At 40.5% G+C, this 18,174-nt stretch overlaps 1 long non-coding RNA gene across 1 annotated transcript in view; it reads left to right on the top strand.

Annotated features, from left to right (window-relative positions):
- Positions 1-6,981: 6,981 nt before the first annotated feature.
- Positions 6,982-18,174, top strand: part of LOC123586499 — a 53,500-nt gene continuing 42,307 nt past the window's right edge. The window contains exon 1 of the long non-coding RNA XR_006706836.1: positions 6,982-7,528. This is a non-coding gene — a long non-coding RNA (uncharacterized LOC123586499). The remainder of the gene's footprint in view (positions 7,529-18,174) is intronic.

Genomic DNA, 18,174 nt, shown 5'->3' on the forward strand with positions numbered 1-18,174 from the left:
ATTGTGTGGCATAAATTAGGTCCTCAACACATGTTTGTTGAATGCTCACTGCTGAATGAAGTAACTAACGTTTTGTTGAGCTAGGCATGCTGCTCACTGATCTAAGAAAGACATCTATGGACTGGGAACATTTCTCCACTGGAGTGACTCTGCCCATACTCCTTGGCGTGGGGTAAAGCGGCTCTGTCCTTACACCCACCTACGTTCCCACTGTGAGCTATTAATGAAGATGATGGTAACGCCAACCCTTATCTCTTACCGTGTGTCAAGCCTTGTCCTAAATGTTTGACATGCATTCTTTTAATTCCCACCCTAAATATTTGTCATTTAGTAGGTTGTGAAGTAGATACTATTAGTATAACTGTTTCTTTGAAAGAGAAAGTTGAAGCTTAGGTAAACCATATAGGAAGATGTAGAGCCAGGATTCAAGCCCAGGCATTTTGGGTCTACTCTGCTAATCTGGTTTCAATGAGTTGAAATTCATTGGCTAACTTGGGCTATGATGATGAATATGATGGCAATTGTTAAGCCTTATCATTACACACATTCTGCACACCTATCTCATTTACTCCGCTGAACTATGCTGTGATCCGCATAAAGTGGTTTTTACTTTCTTCATTCAACTGCTGGTAAAACTTAAGGACAAATATCCCAAACCAACCAGCTAATGAGAAGTGAATGGAGCTCCAGCACCCAGTTGTTCTGACTAGTGAAACATTTTTGCCGGCTCTCTGTGGCCTTGAGAATAAGCACCAAATGCCTTAGCAAGATGATCAGGGCTCATGCTGCCATTTCTAGCTTCAGCTTCGTCCAGCTTTCCCAGTGAACTTACGTTCAACCAACAAGACAACATTCACTACCCACTCGGAGCTTAGCTCTGGATTTATACTGTGTTTTGACACCCAAAAAAGGAAGGTCAGATGGATGGCAGATTTTTAAAAACAGGGAAACTTTGCCTGGATCATTGGAGACAAGTGAGAGTTTATGAGTTGTTGTGATAGTACAATGGGGCAGCTGTGGCGTTGCTGCTTTCTGATCCCCAGAGTCTGAATCTTCATGGCCTGATCATTCCACATATTCTAATTTGTGATTCATTTATCCCGATGGTCACACTCTTGCAAGTGACAAATGGATAGTAACTGTGGGGAAGCACACAGAGTGAAAACAGCCTGTTTCTTTAGTCAATAATTGGAACATCCTAAGCTCTCAGACACATTAATAGACAACATCTGCTAAAATCAAGAGAGAGTGAAAAACAGGATATGAGGCTTTGGGGATTAGAGTGAAGGGTATCCAGTACGAGCAAAGCTCCCATGACTTGGGCAACTGAGGCCAAGTGACTTGGGTAGGCAAAATAAAAACAATTGAAAAGAAACTATTGAACTGGGACAGCATTAATTTCATTCATGTTTCATCAGTCTCTTTTAGCTGGACAGATAATATAGACAGACACAGAATGTTTTTGAGTCAAAAAGAGAGTCAATTTGATCAGTTAGTCTTCAGGGAATTATGTTTAGAGGGCTGGAGTGTAATTCTTTTCATGTTCCCTTTTGAAAGTGAAAAGGGAAGTCAAAAGGGACGGCTTGCGATTAAAAAAAAAAAAGTCATTGAAAACCATGATGGCTTTTCCACAATCTTCAGATAATTCCTAAGCAGATGAACGTTATGTCATGAGATTTTTTTTTTTACTTAATTCTGAAGAAAAACACACACCGATGAAAGCAAGCCATAGTGCTTATAAATACGATTTGAACAAGAGCCATTGGAGAGTTCAATTTTATTTACAGTACGTGATGCCGAGTGCCTTCATGACTCTGCCCTAGCTCCAATATGGCAAAATGATAGGCTTCTACCAGAGAGGAAGTATATACTGAGAATTGATTCTATTATGCAGAATAATGCGTGTGCCTCTGGAAATATATTTCCATCCATGACCATTCAGAGATTGTTTTGTCCATTAAGAGATATCTTTCTCAGTTCCCGAATCAAGGCAATCTTGTTTAGAAGACCAAGCTGTGGCTCACCCAAGGGTCTGCAAATTTTCTCTGTAAAGGGCCAGATACTGAGTTGTTTCTGGCTCCATGGGATTGTATGGTTTCTGTGATCACTACTCAGTTTTGCCATTGTATTGTGAATGAAGTCAATGAATGGGCATTCCTGTTTTCCAATAAAACTTTTTTTAAAATATAGGCAGTGGGGAGGATCCCGGGTCACAGATGGCTGACCCCTGAATTATGCTAAACATTTCCTAATATTTGATAGGAGAAGCAACTTTTCTCTCTAGATTGTGAGGTGGGGTTTAATAATGACTTCAGCCTTTCTAGTTGAATATAGTGGTTTAAGTGGCTGCCTATCCTAACGTGGCCAAAAAAATTGCTTCCTCAGTATATATGATGAAAATAATAAAATGTTACTAGAGGCGGCTGGTTGCTTTTTCCTTTGACTTTCAAATGCCTGCCAAAACCTCACTATAAGGTCTTAATATTGAATGGGATCCAGTCTGAGACAGGCTGATCTTGGACACCGTTAAAGAAAGATTAGGAACCGAAGGGCCAACAGTACCTCATTATAAGGTGGCGCTACTTATCGGGCATGGATCTCAAGGGCGTTTTTTTGTCTTTGCTTTTGTTTTCGTTTGTTTTTTTTTTTTTTTTTTTTTTTTTTTTTGGTACAACAATGTTCCTAATATAGAGGGCTATTTTCTCAGAGGCGTGAAACTTGAGGAACACATTAGTTTTGCTTTCGAATGCCTTTGAGTCGAACAAAGAATAGAGTATATTGTATTTCCAGATCTGCTTCCAGCCTATAATGCTTGGATTCTACTCACACTGGCGATAGAGTACTTTCCTCTACTCTCTGTGGCTGAGTGATCACCTCTTAATTTTTATTTTGCCCTTAGGGATGGGAGTAAGCCCGCCGATTGCCCCCTCAACTCCAGCAAAGTAGCTGGGCCTCCAGATGCTCTTAGGAGGTCAGTAATTCATTAAACTGTCCCTCGTGAGTTTCCTGAAGGAGGTGTGTTCACCTCCCGTATGGCTGCTGTCACAGAAGCCTCCTTTACAGTCACAGGCAGCTTCCCCAGGGAAGAGCAGAGTTCTGAGAGCGTGGAGGAAAGGCAGGTTTTTCTTGTTCTCTCTCCCTTTTGTTCCTCTTCTCCTCTCATGACTCTCTGGGGCCTGGTAACATACGATCATTCCGTGTCATTAATCACATTTTCGTTTCCAATGAAGAAACTGTTAAATCAAAGAGACGTAGAGCCCAGCAACAGACCGGTTGTTTTGCAGCTCATGTGCCACCGTTAAGAGTTGTAAAAGTCTTTATTCGTGTTTCAATTTGGAGTTTGAACCGCGTAGGCTTTCACTGTCCCTTTGAAGTGAACGGTCTGAGAGCTAAGTGACATTAAATCAATATTTTAGAATACAAAACTGTCTCGCTGGCTGTGGCTCACTCAAGGTTTTCCAAGAGGGTGGTATTGTGTATCTTTCCTGCCCAGGGCTGCCTCACCCCGGGGAATCACTGACGCGTCTGCTTCGGGTCCTCACCATGCACCAGTCTGTCTGTCCAGTCCCCTGCTCTTTTTTCCAGGCTCTGCAGTCCGTGGCCACTATTCATTTCTAGGTGGTAATGGCCGTGAGAGGAGCATCCTGCCCCTGTTAGCCGCGGTGACTGGTAAAGCAGTCATCCTTCTCATTGTATTTTTATGGCTAAGTGGTCAAATAATGAAAGAATTGGATGAGATGATAAACTCTAGCACTAAAATTCTCTTTACTTGAGTTTTTTGATTTAATTAAACCAATATTACAGAATACATGATGTGACTGAGCATTAAATTCTGGAGCCTAAAGATGATCAATCATTCCTAAAGAAGCCATATTTCCTCTGGAGACCATTAAGATTGTATTTTCTGAGATGAGCTTTTCCTTTTTTTTTTTTTTTTGTACTCCTATCACTTTGGCTGTACCGGCCCTTGATGGAAGGAGACCCAGATATAAAGGGAGAAGGTAACTGGAGAGCCCATGAATGTTTGTTATTCCCTGTCTGCAAAAGACCCATAGAAGCATCATCTGTGAATATTTCTTTCCTCTTCAATGGAAAATAAATGTCCTATAATTTTCCTGCATGTGAGTTACTTGGTCACTGCCTTCCTGGGCGGATGGCCATGCCACTGTGAAAGCTTTGGTAAATATTTTGTGCCCCAAATTTGGCTTTGATCACTCTTAGGAATGTCCTTTGGGCCTAAATGTAATCAGGAAAGGATTTATTCCAATAAAAGGATAGCAAAAAGTTACAGTTACGTGGTTCTGGTCCTTGTCAGTAGGAGAATGGGCTGAACATTCTCTCTCCTGGGCTGCAGGGTGGTAATCTCCAAACATAACGTTAAAAGGCTTATAGCAAAAAAAAAAAAAAAAAAAAAAAAAAGGGCACTTTTCAGAGAAACTCAGTATCAGAGATGGGGAGTGGGAGTGACCCAAGGAGATTTCCAGTTTTGCTGGAAAAATAATTTTCCTTGTTGAGAGTTTGGGCAAAAGCAACATCATGGGTTACCCCTTGATTACTGAATCCTGTTTTTGTGCCAACAAAGTACAAATTGCAGATATTTCTTCCCATCCTGGTAGTATTTGAGTCAGCAGTAAGTGGGTAGGGAAGGAGCTGCCTTTATTACAGTGCAGCATTTTAGCAAAAAACCGTTAAACGCTCATGCCCCACTCGCTGTAGACTAATGCTAACGAACACTAAAGGTGCAGAATAACGAGACCACAAAAGGGATAAACAAAAACTAAGATTGAGCTACACTTCTTCATCATGAATTCGTCACTTCCCTGTTTCTTTCTGTCTTTCCCTTTTTGTGTCTCCCTTTCTGTGTCTTTACTTCTTTGTCTCTCTCTTTCTCTCTCTCCATGAAACTCTTCTTCTCCGTAGAGACTCTGCAGGTCTCTGTTGTCTTTTGTGCCCCTCATTTCTTTTTTTGTATAAACTTTTTAATTTTGGAATAATTTTAGATTTCTGGAAAAATTGGAAAGATAGTCCAGAGAACTCCTGTCTGTCCTACATTCAACTTCCTCTTGTGTAACATCATACATTTCTGAAAACTAAGAAATTAACCATTGACACATTACCAATAATTAGTTTAGAGAATTTATGCAGCTTTCACCAGTTTTTCCACTAATGCCCAATTTATTTCAGGATTCAACCCAGGACATCAGATTGCATTTAGTAGCTTTCTTATTTTATTTTTGTATTTTCAGGTCCTTTTCTTTTCTCCCAGGTTGTAGCGCTTCTTTGTTGGGAAAGACACGTCTTGTCTCTATGTAATGGGAATTTACTGTATTTCTCATGTCTCCTCTTGAGGCATAGGCCGAAAGCATCAAGGATTTGGTTTTCCCCAGAAGTTAATGCTCCCTAATAACCCTTTCTCATAATTTTCCACTTGTAGGAAGTGTCTTTTTCTCACACACCTTGCTTTCCGTTGTGTTTCAAACCCAATGCAGATCGAAATTAAGATACCATATTTCCTGCTGAGAAAAAGCAGTCAAGTCACATGCAGCTCCAAGGGTGCTGGAGCCCCAGAACATTTCAAGATGTGCTATGTTGGGACAGTAAAAAGTACAAATGATTGTTAGTTAACGGGTTTTTATTACGGGCTTATAATGCGCAGCGAGCTCATGAAAGCTGGTGTCATCGATTCTTAGAATGCCAAGGATGGAAGGGGCCATGGAGAGACCTACTTTACCCCAGTTCTTTTATAGAACTGAAAACTGGGGCCAGGAAAGGAATGGACTTGCCGAGTTCCAGGGGAGGGTAAAAGCTAGAATCCATTTCTTTTGCCTTCTGTTCCAGTGATGATGTCCAATGCTATGGGGTAAGTAGTTGACTGATTAATTAAGTCATTTAAAATAAAGAATCATTAGAAATGATAGTACATATATTTTAGCATTAACATTTTCTTGTATCTTAAAAATACATAAGTGAACACATTTTGAATGCCTTAAAAAAAAAGTATGGCCGTGGCTAATTTATTTTTTCTGAGTATGAGTCCAGGGATTAGAGGTCATGTGTCCTTCTTTATATAAACCATGCTTTCCAGTTGGATCTCTATGTAAAAACACTAATACTAAAACACTGAAAGAACTATGCAAAAACCAATTCAGCTGGTATAAGATGTTCACAAGACAAGTCCCTACAAGGCAAGAGGGATTGGCTGTTTGTGGGCATCGGTTAGTGTGCTCCACAGAGAGAAAAGAGTGTAAGTCAACCTGGGAAGCATATAGATGGAAGATTAGCTGAGGCATGTACTCAGCTTTCCAACATTTGTCGCATCACCAGCAGGAAGGCTTGCCCAGCCATTCTAGCCCACAGATGCCTCTGTCACATCTGGTTTCTTTATCACTTATTCACTCTGTCACCTCATCATTTAACAAAAGCTGTCCCACTCCCTTTCTTTCGTAGGAATATGCTTCATTTTTACCTAAAATATTGTAGTGACTTGAGGCAGATACTATGACATACTTTTCTTGTGTTCCTTCCCAGCAGTTAGCTTAGAGCTGGGCAAAGATAGTCATGAAAAATGTACTTACTGAGTTCAGTTGAATTTGCTGCAGGTGCCTTCTGAGATCACCAAGGGGAACATGTGCCTCTTTTGTCCACTGCCAGTATAATTGTGTAGGTGCTCTTTGAAGAGCTCTTCTATTCATGGCCCTAGGATGGGCACATTAGAGAGTAGCCCAGATAGAATACCATGATACCAGGGTGCAAGCAGGCACTTCATCAGCGAGGAAATCAAGGACCGCTCAAGGCTGTGTTGTGTGTCCTCACTGCCATGGAGAAATACCTGAACTTAACTTGTGGATTTTGATCCTGTGAAGAGGAACTCTCTGCCAGGGAAAGTTGCTAAGTACTAGAATTGATTACCAAGGCAAGCTCTGGGAATACTTTCCCACAGGCATTTATAACAGGATAGATTCTTCTCTCTCTGGTGTCATTGGGCCACAGGGCCCCATTTCTGCAATTTAGCTACAGATGTTCTTTGTTTGTACCAACCAAGACAAAGGGACAACTCTTCTCTTATGAAAGCTTCACAGGGAGACAGCCTCCATAACCCCCCAGAGGAGATCCTTTCAATGCTTTATCACTCAAATCTTGCAAAGACCTTCTTTTGTCCAATGGCAAGCGCTCTGGATATGACTTAAACATGCTTCCTTTTGTTTCTCTATAGACATGGAGTATAATCATTTATTTATTTGATTATTTATAGTGTTTACAGAAGAAATCTCAGTGGACTAAAGAGCTATGCTCAAGTCACTCTCTTCTGTAGGTAAACACCTCCAGTTCCTTTAACCTTTTCTTGCAGTAACTTTCTCATCCCTTTAATCACGTTGGCTGTTCGTCTCTTGCCAAAAGAAGAGAGAGCAGATTAATTCATGCTGGGGCATGAGGAATCTCTGTTGATATGTGCGCTGTGCATGTGACACCCAGCAGTCTGACTTCACGGACAGCGTATATTCCTGGAACATGCAAAGTATGGCAGGAGGTAAGACAAAAGAGAGACAGACCAGGATTACAATGCTTATGAGACGTCTTACAAAAGACTATATAAAAGACTTTGAAAGATGTAGCTCTGTAGGCTTAAATACGGTGTTTTAAAAAATAGATCAGATGGTTTCAATGCGATACTGTTCCTCCACTTTGCAAAAGCTTAGACTTTCCCCTTGAGTATAAAATGTTTCCAACACTGAGTATGGTATCATAAAAATGCAGTTTGTAAAAAAGCATGCTGACATTGTAAAAATTAATAGTTTTCTTGGAAGTGGAGTCTTCTCAATTCTCACAGCGGTAAATGTAGAGAGAAATGGACTTTTTTTCCTTTCCTCTTGTAAAGTTAATTGATTTGCTTGTCTTAGTTTTCCCAAATGGAATATTTTGGATGGCGTGCACAGTGAATGCTCACCACCAGTCTCTTTTAGCTTGTCAGTCAAATGCCAGTCTTGGGTTCTGGAGCTCTTGCCATCACAACTGTTAATGGTTATGTGGGGGGTGGAGGGGGGAGGAGGAAGTGGCCAAACACCCAACACCTTTAGAATAGTTATACAGAGTTTATTCTTTTTCCCATTTTATTAAACGTCATAAGAAATCATGACTGTTGTTTTCTTCCATTATCGGATATATTTGCCATTGCTTGCTTCTCAATTCAATAACTGAAAATCCTGAAAAGAGAGGAGGGATTGGATCTTAGACATTTTAAGAAAGACTCAGAGAATGTGCCTATGCGAAAGGGAGCTGATTACAGGTTGATGAGATACTTCGAGTTCATGCATGGGTTTGTTTTTGTGTTTGAATCTTAGGGAAGGTAATTCCTCCATGGAAGGGCATCTCTTTTTAGAAGAGCCCGAGAAGACAAAAGGCAAGGTAAAAAGCCAGTGACCTTTTTGAAGTTGAAAACTTTATATTGGAGCTTTCCAAACCAGTTGCTGGTATTTATAAATTTCTAAACTCTGAGGAACTCTGAAGGTGAAGAGCTGCCTGGGCCTTGGTGAGGAGAAACACAGAATCTTAGATCCAGAGGCATGTTGAGAATCATCTAGTGCATTGATTTCTGCGTGAATCTGACTTTCAAATGTGTTGGTGGTTGTTTATCGGTCTTCTAATTTATTCAAAGAGTGGTCTTACACTCCCAAAGTCTTTTCATCTTCAGGCTAAATGGTCCCAATTGCTATACTATCAAGTTACTTGGATTCTTCCTCATCTAGATTTCTCTCCACTGGAAACCATTTTAGTTTGCTGAGGTTCCTCTTAGCCTCTGACTCCTTAAATGCACTCTTTGTTGTGCACTTAACCTATGTGTAGATATTTTATACCTAAAGACAGTACTTTCATTTTTCCTCATAACTTGTTATTTTATTCGAACCAGGCATCCCTATCACCTAGTTGATTAGCTTGTCCTCTGATCTTGTTCTCACATACTTTCTAAGGGGCTGAGCTGTTCTCATCCTAGTCATTGATAACCGCATTGGGTAGAACAGAGCCTGACATAAACTAAGCATTGAATATAGTTCAGTGTGGAAAGGAAAAGAATAAAGGCAGGGAGGAAGAAGACACAAGATCACCATGGAAAAGTAAAGAACACAGGGGCCGTGTAGGATGGACAGGAATCCTACCTGCTGGGTGAGCTCAGCGTCTGGTAACACCTGTGGAAAATCAGCTCACCCACCTGGGCAAGCGCTGTCTTTTCTCTGTGAGCTTAGGAAGCCTGATGGGACCTAATGAAAATCTGCTAGAATTCAGAGCCTTGAACATTTGAAGGGAATCTGGACGTTTTATTCATGATTGAGTCAGTTGACAGTTGGCAAAGGCAACTTCCTGTTTTTAGGGGGAAAATGGATTAAAAATGTTTCTGAAAAGATTCAAAAAATCTTTGTGGACACGAAATTGCTCCTGGAAAACAATATTTTGATGATTATGGTGTAAATGGATCAGGATCACATGGGTTATATTTCTGCTCAAGTACACATGGTTTCAACATGAATGGCAAAGTGGTTTTCTCTCTTTCTGAGTCTTCGAGCCTCTTTCCTCCCATCTGCGAAGGACAAAGGAGAGATTGAGAGCTTCACAAAACCTCAAATACACCTGGCTTTCTTCTTGCCACCATTGAAGACTTTATGGATGAGTTTTTATTACGTAAATAAGTGTAGCTGTGGAAAACTAATAAACATTCTCAGCTTCACCAGGTGGGTCTGGTGTCAGAAGAGCACAGTCTGAGGTTTTCTCCATTTCTCTTTCGTTTCCCTATTTGTCCAGCTTTCAAATTTTTCTGGACATTTTTAAAATCTCTCTGTCCTCACATACTCCCAAGTATAATTAAATCAACTCTGCTATTTCCTTTTATAACTTACAACCCTAGACAAGTACTGTCTTAGTTGATAAGGAGGCAGAAAATCCTCAGTAAGTTTAATAATCTCTTTTGCACCTGGAGGGAGGCTCTCGGACCCTGTATCTTCTTCCTACCTTCAGAGCTGGGTTGCAATGCCTTCTTGTACATACTGCTATGTCCCATTGTGTCTTCTAAGGGGCCCTCAGTAATTCATTATTAAGAACGTCTTATGGCTGCTACCACTCAAATTTTAGCAATCATTTCCCCAGTTATTGGGTTCCCATCTTGTTACTAAGTCCCAGTATGGCTGAGTCTCTGTTTTCAGTTACCTCTCTAAGTGAACAAATTTCTCTGCTCTTCCCCATTATTATTGATAAGATCCCTGCATTGTGATCTTAGTCCCTTTAGTGACTAGATACTTATCTGTTAGCCAAGGCCTCCGGGCCTGGATTTATTCCTTCTGAAATCAGAATCCCTATGCTCAGGCCTTCTAGATACTGTCCTAGTATGGGGACATTTGTTTTTGCCTACCATTTGTGAACTCCCATCTACTCTGCAGATTTCCTGCTCATTTGACGCACTCACTCATTTTATTATTATTATTTTCTCATTTATTCATTATATATCAATTGCTTCTTATATTACAGGAATTGTGCTGGTGTTGTGTGAACAAAGCAGGAGTTAGCCAGGTCAAAAGTAGAGTGGAGGGCAAGCATTGTGGGCAAAGGGGATGGTGGTTACGCTGACTTCTGGATGTGACACTACGAAAAAGGCAGAGTCCTTGCCCTCACAGACCTTTCCCTTGAGTTCCTAGATGATAAGTTTCACCTGGAAGGTTTTGTTAAACACACACATTTCCAGATCCTTTCCTTGGAAATTCTGAATTTGTAGGTCTGGAGGAGGACCTGGAAATTTGCATTTTAACAAGTTTTGCAGGTGATTCTTATCAATCAGCAAGTTTGGAAAACTCTGCCGAGTGGGATGTGGTAAGACCCAACGGTAGGATGTGTTTGGAAACTGAGAGGTTCCAGCTGGTTGGATTGTGGGTTGTGGGATGGGAGTCAGTGAGAGATGTGTTGGAAAGTAAGCAGGAGCCAGATCATGAGAGACCTCAGGCACCACCTAAGGGGCTTTGACTTTACCTGAAGGCTGTGGAAGGAAGTGAAAGATCTTTATATGGAGGGCAATGATACGACTATTATGAAAAGTCCACTCTTGGACATTTGGATGGTCAGGAGAGAGGAAGGGGTGGGTGGGGGGGTGGGGTTATAGGATAGAGAGAGAAAGATTATGTCTGTGGATGTTGACCTGCCTCTAAACATTTGGGATAGAGGTGTGAATTTGAAGTCATCTTGACACACATAGTAATCAAACATGTTGGTCAATTTGGATCTTTTTTTGTTTCTTTTTCCCAACACATATATTGATCTCTTGGTTTCTCAGCTTTCTATGTGTGATTTTGTCTCAGACCAACTACCTGTGACCTAGCTCCTATATTCAGGTCCCCAGCTCCTGTTCAGCTTTCTGGGCCTGCCTAAACTTCTGCTCTCGGCTTTCCCTGCCTTAACTAGTTTGACTGGGACCTCGATTCTCAATAGCCATGCCTGGGAAGGGTGACCAGGCTGTATTTCTCCTACCATCCTATCCCATATGCAGAGCTTGTATTTCACTTTGGGTAGAATCATTTCTTCTTTTTCTAAACCTCTGTGGTTTCCTACAGAAACATGGAGTCAGCCTCACCACACCCCCCCCCCCCCCAGCCCCCTGCCCACATGGTGGGAAGCTTTACCTACACTGTGTAATGAGCAGCTATAAGGGTATAGACTAGGACGTCCTTTAGGGTTTTGACTTTAGGATAAGAAGGTTGTTTGGGAAAGCCTACTCGCTCGTCGCATCTCTCTCCCATGACTTTTATCTGTAAAACTAGATTTTTGCTTTGGAAACACTATTTCTATTGATCTTGTGTTGATTTTAGGGTGCTAATCACAGAAACTAGGGTGTTGGAAAAGCATTCCCCATTGGATGCAAACAGCAAAGGATACTATTTTTTTTTCACCCGGCTCCTTTAAACCGAATCTGTGGATTGGTTTTTCCTTTCCTTTGGGTTGAAATCTTGACCAGGTTCCTGAAAACATTTCAGACACTTTTAAATGATAAAAAATACACTAGTCACTTTTAGCCTCAAGATATGCAAATGAAATTTGAAATATCGGGAAATTTCTTGAAATTTGAAATATCTGGAGATTTGAAAATTGAAATATCCGCCCAGTTTAATAGCTAGCATGGCAATACCAAAACACAGTATCGCTTTAGTCTGGCAAGCCTGGAGGGGAAAGGAAGGTTTATGGTAGATCTCTCCTTCCAGATGAAGTTGTCTTTTTTTTAGAGGACAAATAGCAAGCTCTCTGTGTGGGCTTCTTAGAGCCTCTTTCTGTAGGATGGAAATGCAGGAGAAATGATCTTACCTCGCCCCATTCTCCAATAAAAAACGCTTTTTAGAGAAAACCTCTCTTCTCTTCTTTTCAAACCTTGTATAACCTTGAGGTTGGGTAATGGATGAGGGCTGACCTAGCCAGCTTCAAAACCACCTAGGCAGTCTGATCCCTCAGTATGTGATGTGGAGATACTTGGCCTCCAGTGTTTTGTTCTTGGTCTTTCTTCCTTGGCAAAAACTGAGTGAGAAAAAGTCTCCGAGAAAGAGTACGATTCCATCAGCAGGTTAATTTTGGCCAGCACTATATGCTTTGCAGTGTTTTCACATATATTCATTTCATTTGTTTTGTAGCAATTCCATGAAATAAGTGGGACAGAAAAGTGACATCCAGATAGATTAACTGGTGTATATGAGCCCAGAAAGATATTAATGGTGGAGCCTGGATCAAAACCCAAGACTTACAGCTTAAGGCTGGTTTAGGACTTTGCCTGGTAGAGTGGAAATATGAGAAATTTCAAAATGGGCCCAAATCCAGCTTTCCTCATTGCTATTTCCTGACTTTTATGTAAATTTCTTAACCTTTTTTGATCCTTACTCTCCTAATATGAAATAGAGGTCATACCGTATTTATCCACAATTTTGGTGGGGATGGAATGATATAAAGTGACGCTTAGGATCTTTTAAAATGCAAGCCTGGATGGCGCCTGAAATTTTGAATTTCTAACAGGCTCCCAGGTGCTGCTGCTGGTCTGACCACGAACTGCGAGAGCACAATGCTTGTCAAATGTTTGGTTCACCGTAGGCATTCAATAAATATCCGCTTCCTTCTCCCTTCTGATCACCCGTTTGCTCTGCTTTCCGTTTGATTTTAGGACCTACTATAAATGTGCTCGACTTGTCATTCGGCACAGAGTCAGAGGTAACATAAAATACACATTAAAAAGACACCCCTTCCCATAACCCCCTCGTAGCGTCTTCTTTGAATGCAGTTGAGGGAAGAGTGGAGTAGTGTCTGAATTCCGGCTCTCGGCGGTATGGCACCAGCAGCACTAACATGAGAAAAATTACCCAGGTCAGAGGGATTGCCTGATTCCAGGTTCCCAAACAACTGCTTTATCTTCTCTGAGCTAAGAACTGAGTGGCGGGCTTGCCAAAAAAAAGTGTACAAGATGTTTTTGAGAGTTATTTTAAAGAAATTAGATGGTTGTGACAACCACGGAGATGGCTCATGACCACTCACACGATGGCCTAAATCCATAAGCCAGCTATACATTTGACGAAATTTCAACGATCATCTGTTGGGAGGGGAAGGGCAAAACTATACTCACACCCCACACCTAACGTCCACTGCTGAGCACATCCGTTTGAATTCTGGCATGAGAGCCTATTGGCGTTTGTTTCAGCTCTCTGATCTTTAAGAAGATGGAAAGAGATGTAGAAAAACCTTTCTTGCCAGCAAAGGGCTGCAAATTTTGCATTCTGTGTTCAGTGCCTTTGGGTGATAATCAAGTACCATTTTAAACCATTGTCACCAGTTTCAAAGAACAACCCTACGCTGCAAAGGGGAGGCATTTCTGTAGTGGTATGCAATTCTTTCATTGTATTTCCTAAATTTATTTAGGAGACTTGGTATTTCTTTCAGAGTAAAAACACCTCATCTGCTAACACTTTGAACATATGAACTACCGAACTAGTCTGAGATGAAGTAGAATGAATTCCTTCCCTAGATGAACAAAATGAGAGGAGACTCCTGCTTGCCCGGGGTGGCCACGCGTGGTCTGTGGCTTGCGGTGTGTAGGAGGGAACATTGACGTATTGGACACATGCAGTGGAAAAAAAGAACCAACAGGGGTAAAATTGTTTGTGGTATAGAAAGGCACATTTTGTTTATTAATAGAAAAGACTAGAATATGCAGCAATTTTCTTGCAAAAGTAACAGAAATTTATAGAAGCCTGAAGAGGAGAACAGAACAATTTGTTGTCCCTGAATTTTCTTCATTACCAATAAATGCAGACCATAATGACATGTTTACTATTTTTTTTCCACTGCAAAAGTCATAGTTACAAAACAATATTTGGAAATATAGAAAGTTAGTGAAAATATATCCATATTTTTGGCATTGAAAGGCAACCAGGTTTAACGGTTTGTAATGTTTTCTTTTTGTAATGTTTCTTTTGTAATGTTTCTTTTTTGTAACGTTTCTTTTCTGCCTTTTCTCTGCCAGAAAAAAAAAAAAAAAGTGGTTGCTGAAAATGTTTTTGACCATAATGTGTGGGTTGATGGCCTCAGACCCACCAAGAAAGGAGGTAATTGGCCCCTTCATAATAAGATAGTGCTACATGCCTGTAGTTACCAGGAAAGGTAAAGTCTCAGCAAAGCCATTGTTAATGTCTTACACCCCTTGTCAAACAGGGTGCCTCTTTTAGAGATCTACCCGTTTTATGGACAAATACTCTGAGCTCGCTGTAGTGGGTGTTATTGATCACCCCTTTAAAACAGTCTTCCTGAAGCTTCCTTTCTTGAGACTCTTAGTCTGCCCTCCTCCCACCACTGCTGAGAATCATGAGATCCCCCCTTGCTACCTGACTCGGGGAAGAGCTTCCTCCCCCCTTGACCACACACACGAAAGTTCTTGGAAGGGTCTTAATTTGAACTCTTGAATGAGAGCAAACCTGTAATTTTCATGAATTAAAGAACTGGTAATCCCCAGCCTCTGGCTGGTGAGCACCCCTCCTTCCTTTCTGCAATATGAACTTTATAAACAAGGTCACATTTAAACGATTCTGAATTTATGCTGTTATTTTCTACACAAAAAATAAGATGGCATATTGAAGAATCAGCTGCATCATACTCTTAAAATTAATTTTTAGTTGCTCTGACATATGAATATTCCACAATTTAGTTGGCCTCACAACAACGTGTTAGTAAGTGTGTATATTTGTTGAATGTTTTGGGTTTTATTTTTCATGAACCTTATTGAGGTAAAATTTACAAACGACAATATCTTCCAGTTGGAGTCTTGACAGTTGTGTTCTCCTGTGTAACCAACACCGCCATGATCCCGATAAAGGTATATTCCTGTCACTCCGAATTTCCCTCGGTCTCTTTGTGGTCAATCCTCACCTGTACCCCCTACTTCAAGCAATTACCGATCTTCTGTCACTATAGATTAGTTTTGCCTAATCTAGAACTTTATCTCAATAGAATTATCCAGTATGGATTCTTTTGTGTGTGCCTTCTTTTTTTAAAAAAAAATTTTTTTAAGTTTATTTATTTAATTTGAGAGAGAGCAAGTAGGGAAAGGGGCAGGGAAAGAGGGAGGGAGAGAAAGAATCCAAAGCAGGTTCCACACTGTCAGTGTGGAGCCTGTCATGAGGCTCAAATCTAGGAACCATGAGATCATGACCTGAGTCGAAATCAAGAGTCAGATGCTTAACTGACTGAGCCACCCAGGTGCCCCTGTGTGTGGCTTCTTTGGGCTTCTTTGAGATTCATCCACATTGTTGTGTCTTGAAATGTATTGTTGTGTTGTTACTTTTTATTGCTGAGCAATGTTCCATGGTATGGCTATACTACAGTTTATTTATTCATTCGTCTTATTACCCTTCTGATGTATTCAGTGTCTGTTAGTGATACCCTCTTTTGCCCTTCCTGATGTTGGTAATTTGTATCTTCTCTTTCTCTCTTTTTTTAAGTCTTGCTAAAGATTTGTCAGTTTTATTGATTTTTTTTTCAATGAGCCAACTTTTCCTTTGTGTGTGTGTGTGTTCCATTTCTATCTTCATTATGATCATATTTTCCTTAAAATTGTTGTGCATATCTGTATTAGCTGGAGTCTGCTAACTCCATTATCTCTGTCATTGTGCACCTGTTTGTACTGGCTGATTTTTCTTTTGGTGATGGGTCATAATTTCCTGCTGCTTTTCATTTTACATAATTTTGTTAGCATGCTGGATATTGTAAATGTGATGCTGTTGAATGTCTGGATTTACTAGTCTTCCTTTAGAATTGAATCTTGGGCAGAGAGCTAAGTGACTTGCAGCTCAGCTTGATCCTTGTGAGGCGTGGTTTGAAGCTTTCTTAGAGTGAGTCGAAATCATGTTTTCCTTTTGGGCTGATTTAATTCTACTCTGAAAGCACTGCTCCTTCAGGAGTCTCTAGTAAATATTCAGGGCGTTCAGCAAGATTTCTCCATTCTATCTGGTTACAAGTCAACTTCTGGTTCACAGAGCCCAGAAAGTTGGCCTCTTAGAGTATCATCTTATCCATGTATAGCTGGATATTCAACAGAGGACCCAAGGTAACTTTCAGATATATTTCCAGAGCTCTTTCTCTGGCACTCTGCCCCTCATGTTTCAGCTCTCTTGGCCTTCTTGAGCTCTGATCTCCGTTTTCTAAATTCAGTGAGACGGCTGTGCTCTGCTAGGGTTCCACCTCATTCTGTGGTAGTCTCAAGAGTGGCTGCCTCTAGCTAGAAAGCCATGTTGATCCTAGGATGTACCTCATTTCTTCCCCTGTTGTCAGACCTCACCATGTTGTGCTGTGTCTGTTTTCCAAGGTCCCAAAACACTTGCTTATATATTCAGTTTCCTAATCTCTTATAGCAGGGGGACAAATCTGGTATCAGTTATTCAATCACATTCAGAAGTGGCAGTCCCTAAATATGCTCCAAAAATGTTTAGATCTCTTCAGAGTAATCAATGCTTCACTCTTCAGTTTCTCTTAGTAGTTTTTAGGAGCTCCAATCCATTTACTCTCAAATACATAGACAAATCACTCGGAATATTTTAATGTGATAAACAAACAATATTCCTTCTCTGCTTACCATTGTCACCCTGACCTCTCCCCTGTTAAATTAGTAGGATGCATTTTTCTGTGGCCATAGCTTTAGTGGTTAGGGCAAAAATTCAGTTTTCAAATTTAGTGGGTAGGGCAAAAATTGTTCATCCCTCATTTTAGGGGGATAAAATCAAAAGAATGAAGAACAATTACCACACCTAATGTTGCCCAACAGACCCCTAGGTAACTTTCCAGGAAGTTTCACTGAGGATATCTAAAGATTCACTTAGGGATGTCTCAGTGGGCATTTCTTCTTCTCCTTCTTCTCCTTCTCCTCCTCCTCCTCCTCCTCCTCCTCCTCCTCTTCCTCCTCCTTCTTTAATACCATATCAGCAAACTTCTTAATCACATGGTAAGATCTTGGTATTTATCAGAAAGGGATTTGAGCCAAGGTGTTTTAAGTTGATCAGAGTCTGGAGCGAGAAAGATCTCTGCTTTCATGAACCCTTTCAGAAAAATTTCCCCCTGTTTATCAGGAATGCAAAATTCCTCAGATTGAAGTGGATACTCCAGGCACAGTTCAATGTTGCAAAAATAAGTGCCAAGGGGAATGTGTTTCCTGTTCCAACTCCCTCATTCCTAGACTTTTGAATTTTCTCTGAAGGGTACTTAGAAAAACTGGAATTGATAGAGTGATACAGTTTGAATTATATTTTGTCATTGAAAGAGGCAAGTTGGTAACTCATGATTTATTATTATTTTTTTGGTAAATTCGTCCAAGATAACTTTGAGGAGAGCCTCAACTCTTAATATCACATACAAAGTAAGAGGATTACAAAAAGTGTGACGAAAAACTTCCTTTGATTTTCTGAAAAAGATGTCAAAGGCCTGAGAATTAAAGACCAGCTAAATACTGTAATGATGGTTGGGTTCATCAAAGTTTTGATGTGTCAAGTTTAAATATTCTCTAGAAGGATGATCGGGAAATATGTGGAACTGTGTGACCCCTAATGATTTACAAGAAAATCAAAATCATGCCAAGACTGACCGAGAATTGCATTGATATTGGAAACTGTAGGTTTCTACAAAAAAAAA

Source organism: Leopardus geoffroyi, chromosome C3, assembly GCF_018350155.1.
Source record: "Leopardus geoffroyi isolate Oge1 chromosome C3, O.geoffroyi_Oge1_pat1.0, whole genome shotgun sequence".
Classification (NCBI taxonomy): Eukaryota; Metazoa; Chordata; class Mammalia; order Carnivora; family Felidae; genus Leopardus; species Leopardus geoffroyi.